Source organism: Aquila chrysaetos, chromosome 12 (assembly GCF_900496995.4).
Source record: "Aquila chrysaetos chrysaetos chromosome 12, bAquChr1.4, whole genome shotgun sequence".
NCBI lineage: Eukaryota > Metazoa > Chordata > Aves > Accipitriformes > Accipitridae > Aquila > Aquila chrysaetos.
Genome location: NC_044015.1, coordinates 42,927,069 through 42,943,985, shown reverse-complemented (window position 1 = coordinate 42,943,985; position 16,917 = coordinate 42,927,069). Strand labels below are relative to the sequence as shown.

Here is a 16,917-nt window from a genome sequence, read left to right as displayed (position 1 = left end):
GGAGGGCTTGTGCCGCCGGCCCCGGCCCGGAGCGGACGGGAGACTCGCCTCGGGCCGCGGCGGGGGCGGGCAGAGTGCGAGGCCGGGCGGCGGGGCCCGAGCGGGGCTGGGCCTGCCCGTCGGTGCGCGGAGAGGGGCGGCTGCTGCGCCGGGCCTCGGCCTCGGCCTCCCTGTGAGGCGATGCCTGGCCCGGGTCTCTGTCGGGTCTGGCGCAGAAAGGGGCACGGCGGGCCGGGCCGGCTGGAGGCCTTTTCTGGCCTGCCACCGCGCTCGCTTGCACTTTATTTTTCCTTTTTTTTTTTTTAACTAGTACCCGTTCACTAAGTTCTTGGGTCCAAAGATGTGGCAAGTGGCGTTAGGAAAACATGCCGCGACCACCGAGCTCGGCGGCTGCCTGCCGGTGCGCCGGCCCGCTGAATGGGCGCCTTCCCTCGCCTGCGCTTTGTCTGCCACGGCCCTTGGGTTACTGCATGCAGACGAGGGTTTTTCAGGAAAGAAATCTCTTTCGCGTTCTTGTTAGCTGTACAGCTTGCAGAAAATCCATTCGTACGCGCAGGCTCGGGTGGGGAGTACCTGGCTGCCCCAACCGCGGGTCCGGGGCTGAGCTCAGGATCCGAAGGGCCTGGTTTCCTTGGGGCGGATGCCTTCAGCCTGCGTGCTGGTAGAAATCCATCATCCTGTTGAGGCCCAGGTTACATCTCCGTGTCAGTCACAGGAGCGAGTAGGGTGAGTCAGATTGCTGGTTTGGTAATCTAATTAGGAACGGACTCCAAATTGCACATGAACTAGTCCACTTCGGTCTTCCTTGTCCATACCTGACCTGTTGGCGTTTGCTGTGACGCTCCCCAGCCGTACCCGGGGTACGCTTGCTGAGCAGGGTTTGGATTTGATGAATCGATCCTACAAGGGCTTGCTGCGGGCTCTTTGATTGTGTGTAATTATTTGTTATCTGCTGGCAGTATTCACACAGCTGAAAGTTTTTCCCGCTGCAGTTCTTTCCCCTGGATATTGTGATTTTTGATCTGTGGACTTCATTTGTCTTCCTGAATTTAGAGTCTGCTGACTACAGATACCAAACAGATGAAAATGAAAGGAGGGTTTGTCTCGCTAAGATCTCATTATACATAAATCTTACAATAAAAAGTAGCTGTAAAAGCCCTATAGGAGCTACTGAAAAAAAGGGAGTAAAAAAAAAGTTAAAAAAAATCCATAGTTTTTCATGATTGTAAACAGCTGACAGAGAAGATTAAAGAAAAAAAGGTAAATACTTCACTGCTGCTTTATCAGTTTGAGACTTTTCTGTGATGTATGTGGTAACAGCCTTAATCAGAGTAATGTACACCACAAAGATCTGTTTGATTCTTCCTTATGTTCTTAACTTACTCTAGTAAGGAGCACAGTCTATTTTGTTGGAACTATACTTTTGCTCTTTTCTTTTGCATTGAGTTTTTGTTGTTGACAACAACTCTCTTGACCTCAATGAGAAAAAGTTCCTGAATCCCAAGTCCAGCTTTAGAGATGTAAGGTTTAGTTACCTAAGGTACCTAAGGTTTAATTAGGTGAAGAGTCACTGCTTTTTACAGTTGTTTTTTTTAATACTGTTTTCCCCTTTCTTACCTTCTGGCTAATGTAGCTTTAGTGGTGAATCCTATCAATTTGACTGTGTTTTAGGAACCCAATTAAAAACTGCATTGCCCCGCTTACATTAAAAAGTGGTCTAGACAGACATTAAGCAAACATTTTCCATTTTAAGTCAGAAGAATGAGTGATTCTTAACATAGCTGGGAACCCTCACATATTAACCAGCAAGTTTTCCTGTGTCCCATTCCTTATGAGTAATTTATTTGCCAAAGGAGAATTCCTAGCTTTCTGAATTGGAAAAAAGGAATTGAAGTTGGAAAATCTTTTTATTGTGTTATGGTAGATTCCCCCTTACTGATTGTGCTCTTAATGCATCTCTGACTTGCATGTGTTAAGACATTGTATATAATAAATACTGTTTGGGAGAGGTGTCTTTTATAACTCATATATATTTCTCTCAATAGTGACACAGTTTTCACAGTGTGATTAAAAGTACATGCTAATTTACAAGTAATTTAGGAAACTACTAGAGATACAAAGTAATTAATGGTTTACTGACAATAACACTAACTTCTTTTTAACTGCAGCAAGCCTTTGAAGCTATAATTGGGACCCTAATGCTTGCAAGAAAATATTGCTGCAGTTCAACAGAATTTTTGTTTTGAACTTTTCATCATTAGTCAAACTTCCTAATGCATACGTTTCTGTTTGCACTCTCTAGAATAATCTTTGCACTCTCTAAGATAACCCAAGTCTAGAATAATTATCGGATCCAACTATTCATGGGAATAATTTCTTTTAAAGTTATTTCAGTTGGGTGGTTATTCATACTTTTAATAGTAGTATTTTATAATCACTTAACCTGATAGTTGATTCCAGGAAATAATAGATTTTTCATCAATACTGCATTGCTCTGTCCCCCAAAATTTCAAATAATATATAAAGTGATGTTGGTGATTCATTAGATACAGTGGCAGAGCCAGTAAGCTGCTCCAGGAAATACATTTTGTCCGAGCGAGGGAAGTGGAGGTGTTCACTGTTTGTGCTTAGTGGAGAATCCCAAGAGAGCTTTTGTAAGAGCAAAACTATTTACACTGGTATTTAACTGAAGTGTAAGTCCCCAAATTGTGTTTTCCTATGGAAATTGTGGTTACAAAACAGCAGAAAGCTCATATGTTGGTGTGTGTTGCTGAAAGCTACCTCACCTCCCATCTGATCATGCTGGTATCCCTTATCCTTCAGTGTTTGGTGTAAACAGCCTTAGATCCAGCCTGGGTCTACAATCCTTGTGTCAAGTAGAGAGAATGGATTGATACACAGCTCATTGTATTTGTGTATGAACATTTGGTTGAGTAAATGTGAGTGTTGTGGAATCTTGCCAGTAGTTAGCAAAGTACTTTCTGTCACCCTTTGGAATGCAATATGTCGTGTACAATATGTTGTTAGCACAACAGTATTTCTTACTTAAACAATTAGTGCCACTGGAGTTTTTCCTACCCTGTGGGTGTATGGTATTTCATAAGTAGTATTATAACAAATACTTGGATGTTTTCTTTAGTTATCTGAAATTCTCCTGTTAAAGCTGAACACATAGCCTTTTACATAGTCTTTGTATTCTTCTTTTCCTGGATCTCAAAGCAGAGAGCTTATCATGAGGAAGTTAACTGAATACTGAACATCTTGTTTCTACTTCAAAAAAAGTCTGATACTTGAATCAACAAACTATTGATCAAAGTCTGTTGTAAAAAAGTTAGAAGGTCTGGTCATAGTTTAGTTAAATGGGCTGTATCTAAGGAATGGGGGGCATTTGCAATATTGTTTTTTCCCTTAAAATACACATCCTCTGAAATAATTACGTTGTGAATATTGATTCATTTGGTGTTGTGCTGGAGCTCCCCGCACATCAGGTAAATAATAATATTTGTGAAGATGCAAAAAATGAAGTTGATGTGTCTTTAGACTTGTGTAATTGTATTCCTTAGGAGCCATATATATTTTGAATAAGGTATGATTTCTTCACGGACAAAACTCTTCTGACTGAGTATATTCATTTTTTTACTAGGAACAGGTGGTTACATCTTGGGCTCACAGAATTTTTGCCATGTGTGATAAAAAGGCCAGTGCTTTTGCCATGTCCACCCTCCTGTTAGGTGAGAAGGGCTGATACCAGGAGTTGCAGTGATTGAGGTCTCCCTTCCTTTATAAATGAGCGGAAAGGATGACGATGATGAAATGGTTAGTTACATGTGAATTCAAGATTTTTCAGTATTGAAATGGATTTGGCTTAAGGGCTGTCGTTTGGGAAAATAAAAGTCTTTGCTGTACAGAGAAGACGATAGAACAACTTCTTGCAAGTATTTTGTACGTGTTTTAAGTGACATAAGTAAACAATAGGAAAAGTCTATATGACAGCTTACATATTGTAAGCTGGTAATGATTTATTGTTCCTACTGTGCATTGACCCCTATCCCCAAACTGACTCAGAAGGTTTTTCTGTAGGTATTTGGTATACATTTTCCAGTTCTCAGTTTTAATCTACTGTTAATCTACTATTTAATCTTTCAGTTCATGGAGCAAAAGTTGAACTTTAACCTGCAGTTTCACATTTGGCCTTCTGAGCTCTATATGTGCTGGAGATAAAATGAGACAGAACAAGCCAGAAACAGAAAAATTCTGCAACACTGCTTAGAGCAACCTAATCCAAAAGTCCAGTCTAATGGAAGATTTGCAGTAGGCCCAGTTTTGTTACATGTGTAAAAAGATGGCGCCACATGGAATGCCTCAAAGGCTGCCTGGTGTTTCATAGCTGCTGCCATGACCTCCGAGTTTCGCATGATCATCCTGCAGTCGTGAAGGCCAGGTTCAGCCCTTGTCTAGTCGGTAAATTTACTTCTATTTATTCCAGTATTGAGCTGGCTTGCGTATGATGGTTTATAATGTTAGGTGTTAATAAATTACATTTTTCTGAAGGATGAATTTTCATCATTATTTCGGATATGGCATCTTCCAGGTCCAGTGTGTTGGGAAGGCATGAAGGAATTAAGTCTGCTGTATCTTTGTGATAATGAAATTGGAAAAATGGCTAATGTGCATTCATTACCTTTCAGTCCTAATCTGATAGGCCTCTCCTTGTTTGATACTCCACTGAGTCTGCAAATAGCCTGTAGGCGTATTGTTGTTAATGGCATTTTCTCCTTCAAAGCATGGGGTTACTATGTAATTTCTGATGAGGAAATTGTTGGGAAATGGAAACTTCCTGACAAATAGAAATGTTTTTGCCATTGTCTTCTCCTTGACATCTCTCCTGTTGCTAGAGAGGTAAGCCAGCTTGTAGCACGCTGTTCTCTAAAAGGTTCGGTTGTGAGGATGCTTTTTCTAATTGCATGGCTCTTGTTTGATTAGAGAGTCATTAACACAATACTTTATTGAACTGTGTTCAATCTAATAGGATTAGGGATCCATTACTGAAAATGTTTATTTCATGTGGCTGCATAATAAACCAGTTGAGCCTCCCAATTTGAGCTTTTTGCAGAACTTGCGCTGGGTTCCAGTACTGGGGTCCGCTCCTGAGATGTGTAGAAGTGGTGCTTGCCTCCCTGCGTGCGGTTAGAGCAGCCCTGGCAGCAGCGGGGGGCTGGCGGTCCCCCCGTGCCAGCAGCCCGGGGACTCTGCTCGGAGCCGGGCTCAGCCCGGTGGGCTGCCCCACCGCTGTCTCTTGTCCCTGCCTTCCGGCAGGTGAATTAAACAAGCTGGGGACATTGCTCTGCCCCTGGGGCCTAATGGCCCGCGTGGAGATCTTTTAGAAATCTTACTTAATACTTCATCCCTCCTTACTTAGCAGGACAAGAAAGATGCAGTTGTATACAGATAGGAAGCCCGTGCTCTATTGCTTTCTGGCATTCCCTTCTCACCCTGGACTATATCGTCCCATCTTTCTCTACATTCCCACGTCTGTTTTCTCTAGAAGTCTTTTCAGCATGCATTTTCTCAACTTGGCTAGATTTACAGCTAAACAAAATATTTCTTGTTTACTGCAAAATCATACTAATTTGTTTTCCTCTATATTCAAGGCTTTCCATTGGGCTTTTTAAAACTTCCCCATTTATTCTTTGTGTGAGTCCTTCCTAAACGTTTTCATTATCATTTCTGTTACTTTGTCTTTGGGGAGCCCAAGTCCTTTGCCTGAAAGCAGATAGGGAAAAACTCATTCTCCTGCTTCTAACCATTCTCTAAGCCTAGTAGTTATTGTAAAATATTTTCCATTTTCTAGGCCAGTGGGCATATGATAAATCTTTCATCAAAACTAGCTACCTGGAGACATTTCATGATAAAGCTATTTTTTTTATTACAAATGTTCATCAAAATCCATGACTTAAATACAGACAGGCTCTCACATTACTGTTTTTGCATAGGACAATATTTTTCGTAGGCTATTTGTAAATTGATCGTTGCCTTGGTGACAAAGGATAGCAAAGACACCAGCAAAACCATTTAAACTGTCTTTTAAAATTTCTGACCATATTTCTGTAAATGATCACTCAGTTTTGCTCAGGTCCCTTTTGATGTAACAAAACTATTGCTTATGGAAATAATTTCAAGGTCTGTTAATAGTCAATCATTATTTAATCTATCTAGTTTTAAATATGCTAGTGGTCTAAAAAATAGTACTTCCAGAAGTTAAAAAGCAGTATGAAAAATTTTGTGCATAGAACAGACTATGCTTTTACTTAACATAGCATAATTTGATTTTACAGGATATGTAAATCCACTAATGTTATGAGATATGAAAGTTTCTATGTTATTTGCTTTTGCCAAAGTACGGTGACATGAGATTCTACCTCAAAATAAAAAATACACAATGACTGTACTGTGAGCCAGGATATTGGATCTGCACAACTCTGAACTTGGTGTCTTTCATACCATATGCTTTCAAGGATGTTATATTAGAGCTATATTGCCCAGAGAAGTTGTGGATGCCCACTCCCTGGAAGTGTTCTATGATTCTGTGCGCACGCTGCATTCAACAAGATACTTCTTTGTCATTGAGGATGAACTTTTGGAATCTCAGCATTTGTTTACTAACATACTTAGTTTAAATTGTTAAACTCAGGTGAATGGCAGAAAACAAGTATTGTAAATAGCATCTACTGCAGATAAAATCATTACTGCATTTTCATTTTATCTCTTACATTGTTAAGAACTTGATTCTATTTCATTGTGAAGATGTAAAATAACTTAATTTGCGTGTAAACCTGCCCATACTTTGTAACTATAAGAACAATCACTCTAGTAATAATATTAAAAAGCAGAAGGTATTTGATATATGTATTTATTCAGTTGGATGACTTTATCAAAAAGTTTATGTATTAGGATTTTAGTGTTTTGTCAGATCCCAGTGCTGAAACTATGTACAGAAGTTATCCAGACTTGATGCATTTTTACCGTTTGGTGAAGCTAACAGATGCGGTTCTGTTGGTCAAAACATTTCTTCATTCAAATCTTTTTTGATAAGTCAGTGTAGTGCATCCTGACTCTGTAGGTGACATGGTTTATTTTCTGTGCCTTTCTCTCTAGCTTGTATGTTTAGCTGTGCTTTTACCAGGTACAGCAATTTGTGCTATTCCCCACCGTTACTTGTGTACTTGGATTGGCATAATTTTCCTGGGCCTGGAGGCTTTCTGCAGTTTTGTTGACATTTTAACATACAGATGTTGTCTTATTATTTTCATGAAGTAGGCTATTTTCTTGCAGCTTTCCAGAACAAGGTTGTACCTTACGCTTTTTCTTTACCAACTCTACTGTCTAGTATAAGAATGTATTAATGGAACATCACAGTATTAGTATTCTTCAAAAGGGGGAAGGTGGGGGGCTAACTGCATTTGACAGAATTTCCTTCTTTTGACTCTCACAAGCTTTGGTAACCTGTAGCATATTTATGCTCTTTTCCTAGGATTGAAAGTATGTTCTCATGAGCAAGTGAGGCAGAAATGCAGAAGAATGCCTGTGGAGGAGGTAAAACATACAGTTACTCAACTTTGTTTGACATAGACAATAAAAGATTGCTTTTGAGGATAGATTATTCCTTCCTTCCCCGAAACAGGTGGTAGTTTAAGTGCACCCTTAGCTTTGGTTACCAATTTTTTGCAGAACTGTAGTTTCAGGTACAGCAGAGTCAGTTTTGGCCCTGACCTTTCTGTAGTGACGGCTAAGGTCCATGGAATTTACCCTGCATAGGTTGTTGTTCCTGTCTTTAGATGATGTGTTTGCTTTATATCTGGTTAAAAGCTCTTGGGTTGTTTTTTTTTTTTTTCAGAGGAAGGCTTTCCTTTTGGGTGGTCTTGTGAAAAATTCCCTGTTCACGACTGGTGCTATAATTGGATCTTTTTGGTATTTTTTGTATTTCCTCAACTCACATTCTTTTCCTGAGGATCATTTTTTTATTTGTATTCTGGCCATCAGAATTTTAATCAAGACAGACAGAGGATCATGGCATTATTTTTCTGCCTATTGATCCTTCTTCTTTCAGTTTGTTTCAGTGATATTTTAGTCTGTTTTTACTTAGTGGATAAATAAAAGAGATAAAAAATTTCTGTGCCTCAGTGATAGTTTTCTTGAACTACTAAGCTTGTGAAGAGTGACAGCGTCTGTATTATTTTGAAAGATCAAGTTTTTCCTCTGGGAGAGTGACATTTTCTCACTCCAGCTACATAATTAAAAACAATCTTGGAACGCTAATGCTGTGGGTATGCAGAGTAGTGTGCTGCCTTCGGGGAAGGCTGATGGAACTGGTTATTAACCACCGTGCTCTGACTAGGACGTCGGTGTGCGTACCTGGGGAACCTTGCGAGCTTCCTTTGGTGTCTCAGAAGCTGCGTTCGAAATGGTGGGAAGGGGTTTTGCTCATGCTGTTTGATGCGCAGTATCTGAAGAGCCGTAGTCTTTGTTAGCAGAGGTAGGCCACCTCACTAGTTCACTAACTGGCTGCAGCTCTTAAAAACGTCTTCTGGGTGTCTGAGGGGGAAAACTGTTAAAATGGAGAAATAATATCTCCAGAATTTTCCGTTCCGCTGTAGTGGGCTGCCTGATTTTGCCTGTTATTTTGCATAATCCTCAAGTTATGGTAACTTCATATCCAAGTGATCCAGAAAAAACCAGTCTGCGATTTTTATTAACTCATGCCTAATCACATGGAGGATAGACCACCACCACCACAGGGCTGGCAGATAAGCGCTGTGCAAGGTTGGTGGTGACTTCCAATGGTGCTGGGCTGTCAGAGAGGCCCCGTGAGGTGGGGGCTGCTGGCAGGCCCCCCTCGGCCGCGCGCGGCGGGGTGAGCTTGCCCGCAGTGGCCCTTCGCAGCACGGCCCAGCGTCTGTCCGCTCGCCGCTGGCTGTGGGACGCGTTGCAGAGGTGGCAGGGCGAGCCAGGCACCTTGGCGATGGCAGAGCATCCCTTCGTCCCGCCTGGCAGCGTGCGTGCGTGCGTGCCGGGAATGGGCGGGAGGCACTGGGGAGGCACTGGAGGACGCAGCAGCGCGCGGGTCAGGATTCTGAGTGAACAGAGAAACGGTGGGAGGAGGGAGAGCAGGAGCGGTACTGCGGGAGAGGCAGGAGGGAGAAAGCAGGGAGCGTGGCACGGCACCAACAGTAGGGAAACCCGCAGCGGGAGACGCAGCCGGCGGGGGTGGAATAGCGGCTCTGTCCCCGAGTCAGTCAGGTGCCAAGCACACCGAGAGGGTGATTTTTCAAACACCCTTATTAAGGTGATGTGGGGTTATGGCAGGAGAAAAGCTCTACCTTGCTTTAATGCTTTGCTGGGAGATTATGTGTGTGCTGATGTGATTCCAAGGAGGACGTGGGCTTAATTCTTGCCAGCTGTACCTGGAGCCTGATACCAAATACTCCAAATAGGTACAAGGAACATACTGTACAGTGGTAATTTTGTGTTCTTAAAACAGATAGCAGGATTAAATATGATCATTGCCACAGTGACAAAGCTTGCACATTTTTCTGCAAATTGGACACAAAACACATTGTCTTATTTATTCCAGTGTAGTAGCTGAGCTGTGTTTATTACAGAGCAACAAGACTTGTCTTGCAGGCTTTTCTGTCCAAGTCTCATGTTGTCCTTCCAGGAGAGAATGGAAATGGTGCCGATGCCCTGATTGTTTTCAGACAGAGGCAAATAGCTGCAATTACTAAACACAGCTGTACTCTTAAACAAATAGCTGTTCAAAGCAGGGACCTTTAACATTTTTGTTCTTCATGCTTATGCATTTTACGGGGTTTTATTGCCATATTACATATTACCATAAAAACCTCGGTGTCTCCATAATGGCTTGAAAACTGTTTCATTATTATGTTAGTATGAAGTCCTTTGCAGATAATGTTTCGTCAATCTTTTTGAAGTACTGTACATTACATTCTGAAAATTATATACTTATTCTTTATACTTACTGAATATTAACTGTGACTAGTACGGGTTTCCTTGAAATGTGGAGATCACTTCCAGACAATGTTTCATTTGATTAAACTCTTGTTTTTGTAACAGACCAGAGTCAAAGCTTTCAGGACAAAAAATATCTTTTTATAAAAACATCCTAATTTTTCTCATTTCTGAGACATTAAAATCCGTCTCTACATTTAAGCAAGGAATACCTGTGTAAAATTAATTTAGAATGACTGATGCTCCTTCAGTAACAAGCCAGACTTAAATTAAACCAAAGATGAACCTGGTACCATGTCTTTTTCATTTACAAGTGCCATCTGGATGAGAAGAAGAGTAAGAAAATTAATGAAAAATTGTGATTCTAGAATTTAACTTATTTTCATATGCTAAACATATGGAAACATATGAACATGAAATATATGGAAACCCACGTTTAACATTTTATATGTTAAAAGCCTGTCTTTAGGCAGTATGCCAGTACTATAAGGGGAATGCTACACTAGAGCGTCCACTCTTCAATTCCCAGCAGTTGTGGGCTTGGGGGAGGAGAGGCTGGGCTTTCCTTTCCCTGGGGTTGAGTGCTCCTCTCCCCATCACCACGCTGTGCTGATGTCCCGCCCTTCCACAGGCAGAATTATGCATTCCTTAAAGACCACTTATTCCTTAAAGACCATTATCTCATTCCTTTTGATCACTTTTGAATTTGACATTTTTAAATGGAGTTGTATTTGCCTGTTTTGTACTATGGGAAACAGAGTGGGAGTCTCCAGTCTCCTTTCTGATCCTTACAGGATTTATTTGAATACTTGTTTCAATGCCCATTTGTATTTATTTTATTCCTTATCAATATTGGTGATCTTCATTAGAATGCTTATCTATGCCTTATATAATTTCCATTTTTCCATAGCTGAACTTTCCCCCAACATCATCTTTTCTAGTTGGTATAACCAGAACTGAACAGTATTCTGGGTGAGAATATACAATTGACCTAAAAAGTGTTACCGTATCCAGTTTAATTTCTTTGGCACTCATTTATTGCATACTATTGTTACATTTTTTCATTGATGGTGCACTGTTTCTTTTCACGATTTTATGGGAATTTTAGAAATCAATGAAGTTTATCAATAACATCATATTATCAGAACATACCAATATTATCAGAATATTCCTTTACATGTGCGTTAACCTTGCATTTATCAACACTGAATTTTACCAGCTGCTATTTGTTCATTTGCTTACCTCTGTTAGGTTCCTCTAAAGATCCTCCAGACTGTATTAGCTCATTTGTTTTGTGAGATGCACTTTTTGCAATTTCACAAAATGATATTTATTAAAGATGGTTAATAAATCCTCCTTAGAGGTCTGGAGAGTATGCCCTGAGTCACAGTGACCACGTTTGCTAGTGTACTGCCCTGTTAAAATGCCAGCAGAGAGCAAGGCGGCATTTTTCTTTCTGCTCAGAAACTTTGCTGCTTTGTCCATAAGGTATGGGAGCTTTTATTTCTGTTTTAGTTTCAGTCATTTTATTTGGCACTGAAATGGGGCTCACTAGTGGTCCTTAATTTGCAGGATCACTGCTGGCACCTTAAAAAGACGTGGGGCTTTTACCATACACTGGCACTCCTATGTGGCCACTGATTTTAAACAAGAAAGAGTATTTTCTGTTAGCATCTCATCCTTCAGCTTAAACATCCTTCAAAGAAACCCCAAGTTAATACTGCAGTTCTGCGTGGGATTACATGGGGTGAGGTCCTGTAATTGATTTCGGTGGGAGAATCCACTCTGTGCACCTGGTGGACTCTGGTTAAGGGTGGAAGGGGCATAAATAGAGGTTTGGGTTTTTGTGACAGTGAGATGGAGTAAAGTTGGGACCAGAGAGCTGGAAGATTTCCTCTCACTGCCTGACGATGGTGCTACAGTGCTGCGGGAAAATTTGCTCCTCTTCATGGTACGTCATGGATTCAGTTCTTGTGATCACTACCATCGTTTCTTGGGCTGTGTCGGTATGAGACTGGTTATGTCTAATGCTGTTCAAGTGAGAATAAATATGTCACTCATTGTACCTAAGTAGGATTGTTGACTGTAAAGGTAAAGAGAGGGAAGATTCGATCATCCTTACTGGAATACTGTACTATTCATGTTAACATCCATAAAAAGAAAGTAAACTATATGACAAGTCAAGTAGTAACCCTGGGGTGGATTCCCCTTTGCAGTAGACAGGTTCACCTTACAAGCAGGCTGTGCAAATCCTAATTTGGATGGGTCTAACTTTGATTGATATAAGCAGAACTTTCTATAGCATATTTTCTTTGTTATTGATGGCAGCCAGTCAGTCCACCCCAGCTTGGCAAACTTCTTGCCCAAAGGATCTGAGAAGACCCTTATGTTTGTATTGGCTCTGCGTATATCACTGCATATTGTATATGAAAAAATCCTTCATTGTTCATCCATCCTGCTGAGATATGTTAAATAAACTTTGAGGGGTTTAAATATGGATTTTCTTAAATTTTCTAAGATTTCAGACTAGATATTTCATTAATATTAAGTAAACATTTCAGTATGGCAGTTCACTTAATTTCAGCTGCGACAAAAGAATTTACTCAGCTTTATTCCAATTTTGAGTACTACCTACTTTTTTTATATATGGTGAAATAGTCACAAAGGTTGTTTTTACAGTAGAATTCCTTTGCCTGAACTTCCACTGCGGAGACATTATGTCAGAGATGAAGATAAACGAATTAACAGTCAAAGCACACCCTCAGTGTGTGATAGGAAAAACTTTATGTACCACATCATTAAACCAGAACAGAACACTGAGGGTGAAGAGCATTCATCTGGGAAACGAGTAAGTGCACTATTCAAAACATTTTTTTCTAAGAAAAATGAACTCTGCAAACAGAGGAAAGAACCATTCTAAGAATTCTGGGCAAGTGATAAAAACAGACACTACATATAGGAAATTGTCACAGAATCCCAGGCCAGTCGAAGTTGGTGGAGACCTCTGGATGTTGTCTAGACCAACCCCGTGCTCAGGCAGGGCGACCCAGAGCTGGTGGCCCAGGACCGTGTCCAGATGGGTTCCGAGTTACCTCCAAGGATGGAGACTCCACCACCTCCCTGGTGGTTCTCGGTCACCCTCACAGTGAGAACGTGTCTCCTGATGTCCAGAGGGACCTTCCTGCATGTCAGTGTGTGCCCGTGGCCTCTGGTCCTGGCACTGGGCACCACTGGAAGAGCCTGGCTCCGTCCTCTCGGCACCCTCCCCGCAGGTGTTTATCCACATGGATGAGATCCCCCTGAGCCTGCTCTGCTCCGGGCTAAGCAGTCCCAGCTCTCCCAGCCTCTCCTCATGGGAGAGATGCTCCCGTCCCTTCAGCATCTTGGTGGCCCCTCGCTGGACTCTGCAGTGTGTCCATGTCTCTCTCGCACTGGGAAGCTGGACCCAGCACAGCTGGTGTGGTCCCACCAGTGCTGGGTGGAGGGACGGACCACCTCCACCTGCTGGCAACCCTCCTCCTCAAAAGTCCCAGGACACTGCCGACTTTCTTACGGTTATGTTGACATATGACACAAATATGAGATAGGGGTAGATCTCTAGGTTTAAATCCTGTATTTATGTATGTGAAATCTGAAGCCTTGATAAGTTAACTGGCCTTTAAATGTCCTGGTGCTTGAAAGTAAGTTCTTGAGGAATGGGTGGGGGACTGGAGGCAAAGGAGAGTCGAGGGGGAGGGGGGTACAGGGAATCAGGGGCTGGGGGTTAATGCAGGGGGGTGGTTTTGGGGTAATTTTTATTATACTGTTACTGCAATATGATCCCATTGCTGCTGCAACTGAAACACTCGTAGGTATTATGTATTTTCTGTATTTATGTATTGCAGTCATCTCTAGGTTATGTCTATGCATATATAGCACTTTGCTGTATTAGTTGTTACTGTGTGAGCTCCCTGCCACTGAGCACAAGGTGCATATTTACATGTGCCATCTTTTATGGTGCTTAAATAAGAACTGCTGTCCTGTCTTAGTGGTATCAAGTATAAAAAGCATTAGAAATTCCACTTCTATGAATAGAAGAAAAAGTTTGCTTCCTTTTTAGATATAACTTTTCTGCTTTTCTGCCTTTCCAACACCTTTTTGCCCTTTACAGTTTCAAGGTAGGATGGTATTGTCCTACTCTTCTCAGTTAATGATAATTTTCACCTCAGAGAACAGAACTAGGATTTTTTTCTTTTTAAGTTTAAAAATAACGAAATTATACCATGTAGGCCATATGGCAGAAAAAAGAGGTGAGAAAGATGAAGGAAAGTTCAGAGCAAGAGGGTTGGTACAATTGTTGGATTTGGTCCTTTCTCTTTTCTGTAGGTGACTTATCTACAACATTACTCTGTTCCTTCTTTAAATGGGCTTATATTCTACAATATTAATTTCATAATGACTTCCATGTAGAAAATTCCTGCCATAATGGGGAGTGAGATTATTATTAATTTTGAACTAACAATGCTGGTTATTTGAACCTGAAAAGCAAAATTTGCTGAAGAGGTGGATTCAGCCATCCTTTCTGAGAACCGAGTATTCAACGATAGACACAATAAAGTAACCACTTATGGACTCTTTAACGTTTGGGTTTTTTCTTGTCATGTGTCTTTCCGGAGAAAGTATTTTACATTTCTTTCCACTGCTCCAAGAAGAGCAGAAAAGTTCACAGAGCATTTCTTCCAAGTCTTTGATAACTTAGGAAATATCTGGCCTTAATATGACAGTTTGTATTAGGACTTTGCCCTTCCTTTCCCTGGATTAATTTCATGTATTTTAACAAGCATATGATGAAGTGTGAAAGGAACAGATCTGTGCATTATTCTTATGAGTTTGGTCACTGGCTTCAGTAGATGAGGCTCTAACATTTGATCAAGTGACTTGATCAAGAGGTTTCACATACATGTTGCCTTGCCCTTAATGTGCTGTTTGTGGTGTATGTGCTATAGCTGGAGTTGGAGTAAAGGTTAGAGAGAAGCAAATGAACAGCATAACTTCTCCATGACGCACAGGGTTGATTTCTATCTATCTGTTGTGAATTATTGGAGTTTAAAACTGTCACTATTCTTTTCAGTGCAGCAATGCATTTTGGCACGGATTTAGAATCGGTGTAGTGAGTTTCCGTAAATAACATAAGCTGTAACTAAATGAAGTTTTGAACTCTGGAAAGCAATAACTGGGACCCTCACAGGAGATGTGCTGCTGAAGGTACTATTCTTGAGTAAGACACTGAGAAAAGTCCTGACAACTTGCAGCTGTTACAGGAGCAATTGAGCAGAGGGGTGGAAGCGGCTCTGGGAAGTACACCAAGGTATTCATTTATATTAAATCCTGTAGCAAAAGGGTTTTGAGGATTTATAAATATAAATGAAATAGCCTTTTTAGAACTTTTGTTTAAATGTGTGGAAGAGTAGTTGGTGTAACAGAGAGGTACGGTGTCTTAAAACAGGTGTGTACTGGTTTATCATAGGAGAAAGCACAGGATTTTGTGAGGGGAGTATTTTGTAAAGGGAAATTACTCCTGATGTAAGATCTGAAATGCTTTCAAACCAGACAGTCCTGAGCCAGCAACGAGATACTTCACGTTTTCATCAGTTACATCGGGTTTTCTCATAATGTCTCTGCCTGTGCGTGGGAGTGGCCTTGAAGCGGCGGGCAAGGTCCTACGCCTTGTTTCCCCAGCTGCTGGAAATCCATCTACGGGTGGATTAAGCTTTGGCAAACACAAGCTTCGACATTCAAGCAGACATTTGTGGGTCTAATTCTAGTAGGTGGTTAGCTATTTCCAACATAAGATGTGGTGAAAACACTGCTTTTTGTCCATATTAGGAAAAATAAGATCAAATTGGTCTTCCTCTTGTATTTGGCTTTGGATACAGCAGCTGGAAAGCTTGGTAGGGATCGGCTGCGGCAGGGATTATTGTGTTCCGTTCTCGTGAGGGTCTGGCCAGGTTGGGAGTGCCGGAGCCCTCTCTGAACTGCGGCTGCTGCCACCGCCCTGGGGCCAGGGCTGCGGGCCCCGCTTGGTCTCTCCTGTGCTTTCAGCCTCCCTCTCTCCTGGGATGAAAAATTACTGTTTGATTCGGGGAAAAAAACCACGAGGCCTCGGGAAACGGCGGCAGTGTCGTGAGAGGAGGGGTTTGTGGATGGGAGAGGGTCCCTCGGCTCCTCGTTTCACCTGTGACGTGGCACAACATCGGCCACCTGCTTTCCCGGTGGCACGCGGGCTTGGGGAACGCGGCGAAGGCGGCACGGGCCGTGCCCCGCGTCTCCGCGCGCAGCCAGGCGAGCGGCAGGGCTGCCGGCGTCGCGGCTGCGACGTGCCCTGGCTTTGCCGAGGCAGACCTTGCGTTTGGCGCGCTGCGCCTGGCCCGAGAAGAGTTGTCCCCAGAAACGTCCTCACGCCTGGCATGTCCCGCCTTGTGCCGTACCCGCGGCGCCCACGCCGGGCTCGCTCTGCCGCGGGGCTCGTCCTCGCGTCCCTGTGCCGCCGCTGTCACGGCTGCTGTGTCCAGGTGCGGCGGCCGGAGGGCTGAGCGCTGCTGGCCGCAGCTGCAGTCCCTGCTGCGCCGGGGCGAAGGGTGGCATTGGGGCTCCTGCGGCGCAGCGGGTCGTGTCCTGTGGAGGTCTTGTAACGTGGGCCGATTCGGAGCCGATTGTACCGCTTGTTTCTGAGTGTTGGGGCCTTCGATATTCTTTTACGTTCTGTTAATGAAAAGGAAAACATTTGGATACAAATACAACAATTGTGCTGATGTTTATAAAACATACCGCTCTAGTTACATGAATGTTGAAAAGATGGTGCGATTATCCTTTCGGTTGCAAAAACCTGACTTTCTAATTGTGTTTAGTTCT

The 16,917-nt window shown here is 42.3% G+C and overlaps 1 long non-coding RNA gene across 2 annotated transcripts in view; it reads left to right on the top strand.

Annotated features, from left to right (window-relative positions):
• The first annotated feature begins 49 nt into the window (after positions 1 to 49).
• LOC115348880 overlaps positions 50 to 16,917 on the top strand; it is a 49,370-nt gene continuing 32,502 nt past the window's right edge. For both annotated transcript variants that reach the window (XR_003925951.1, XR_003925950.1), the window contains exons 1-2: positions 50 to 726; positions 7,532 to 7,593. This is a non-coding gene — a long non-coding RNA (uncharacterized LOC115348880). The remainder of the gene's footprint in view (positions 727 to 7,531; positions 7,594 to 16,917) is intronic.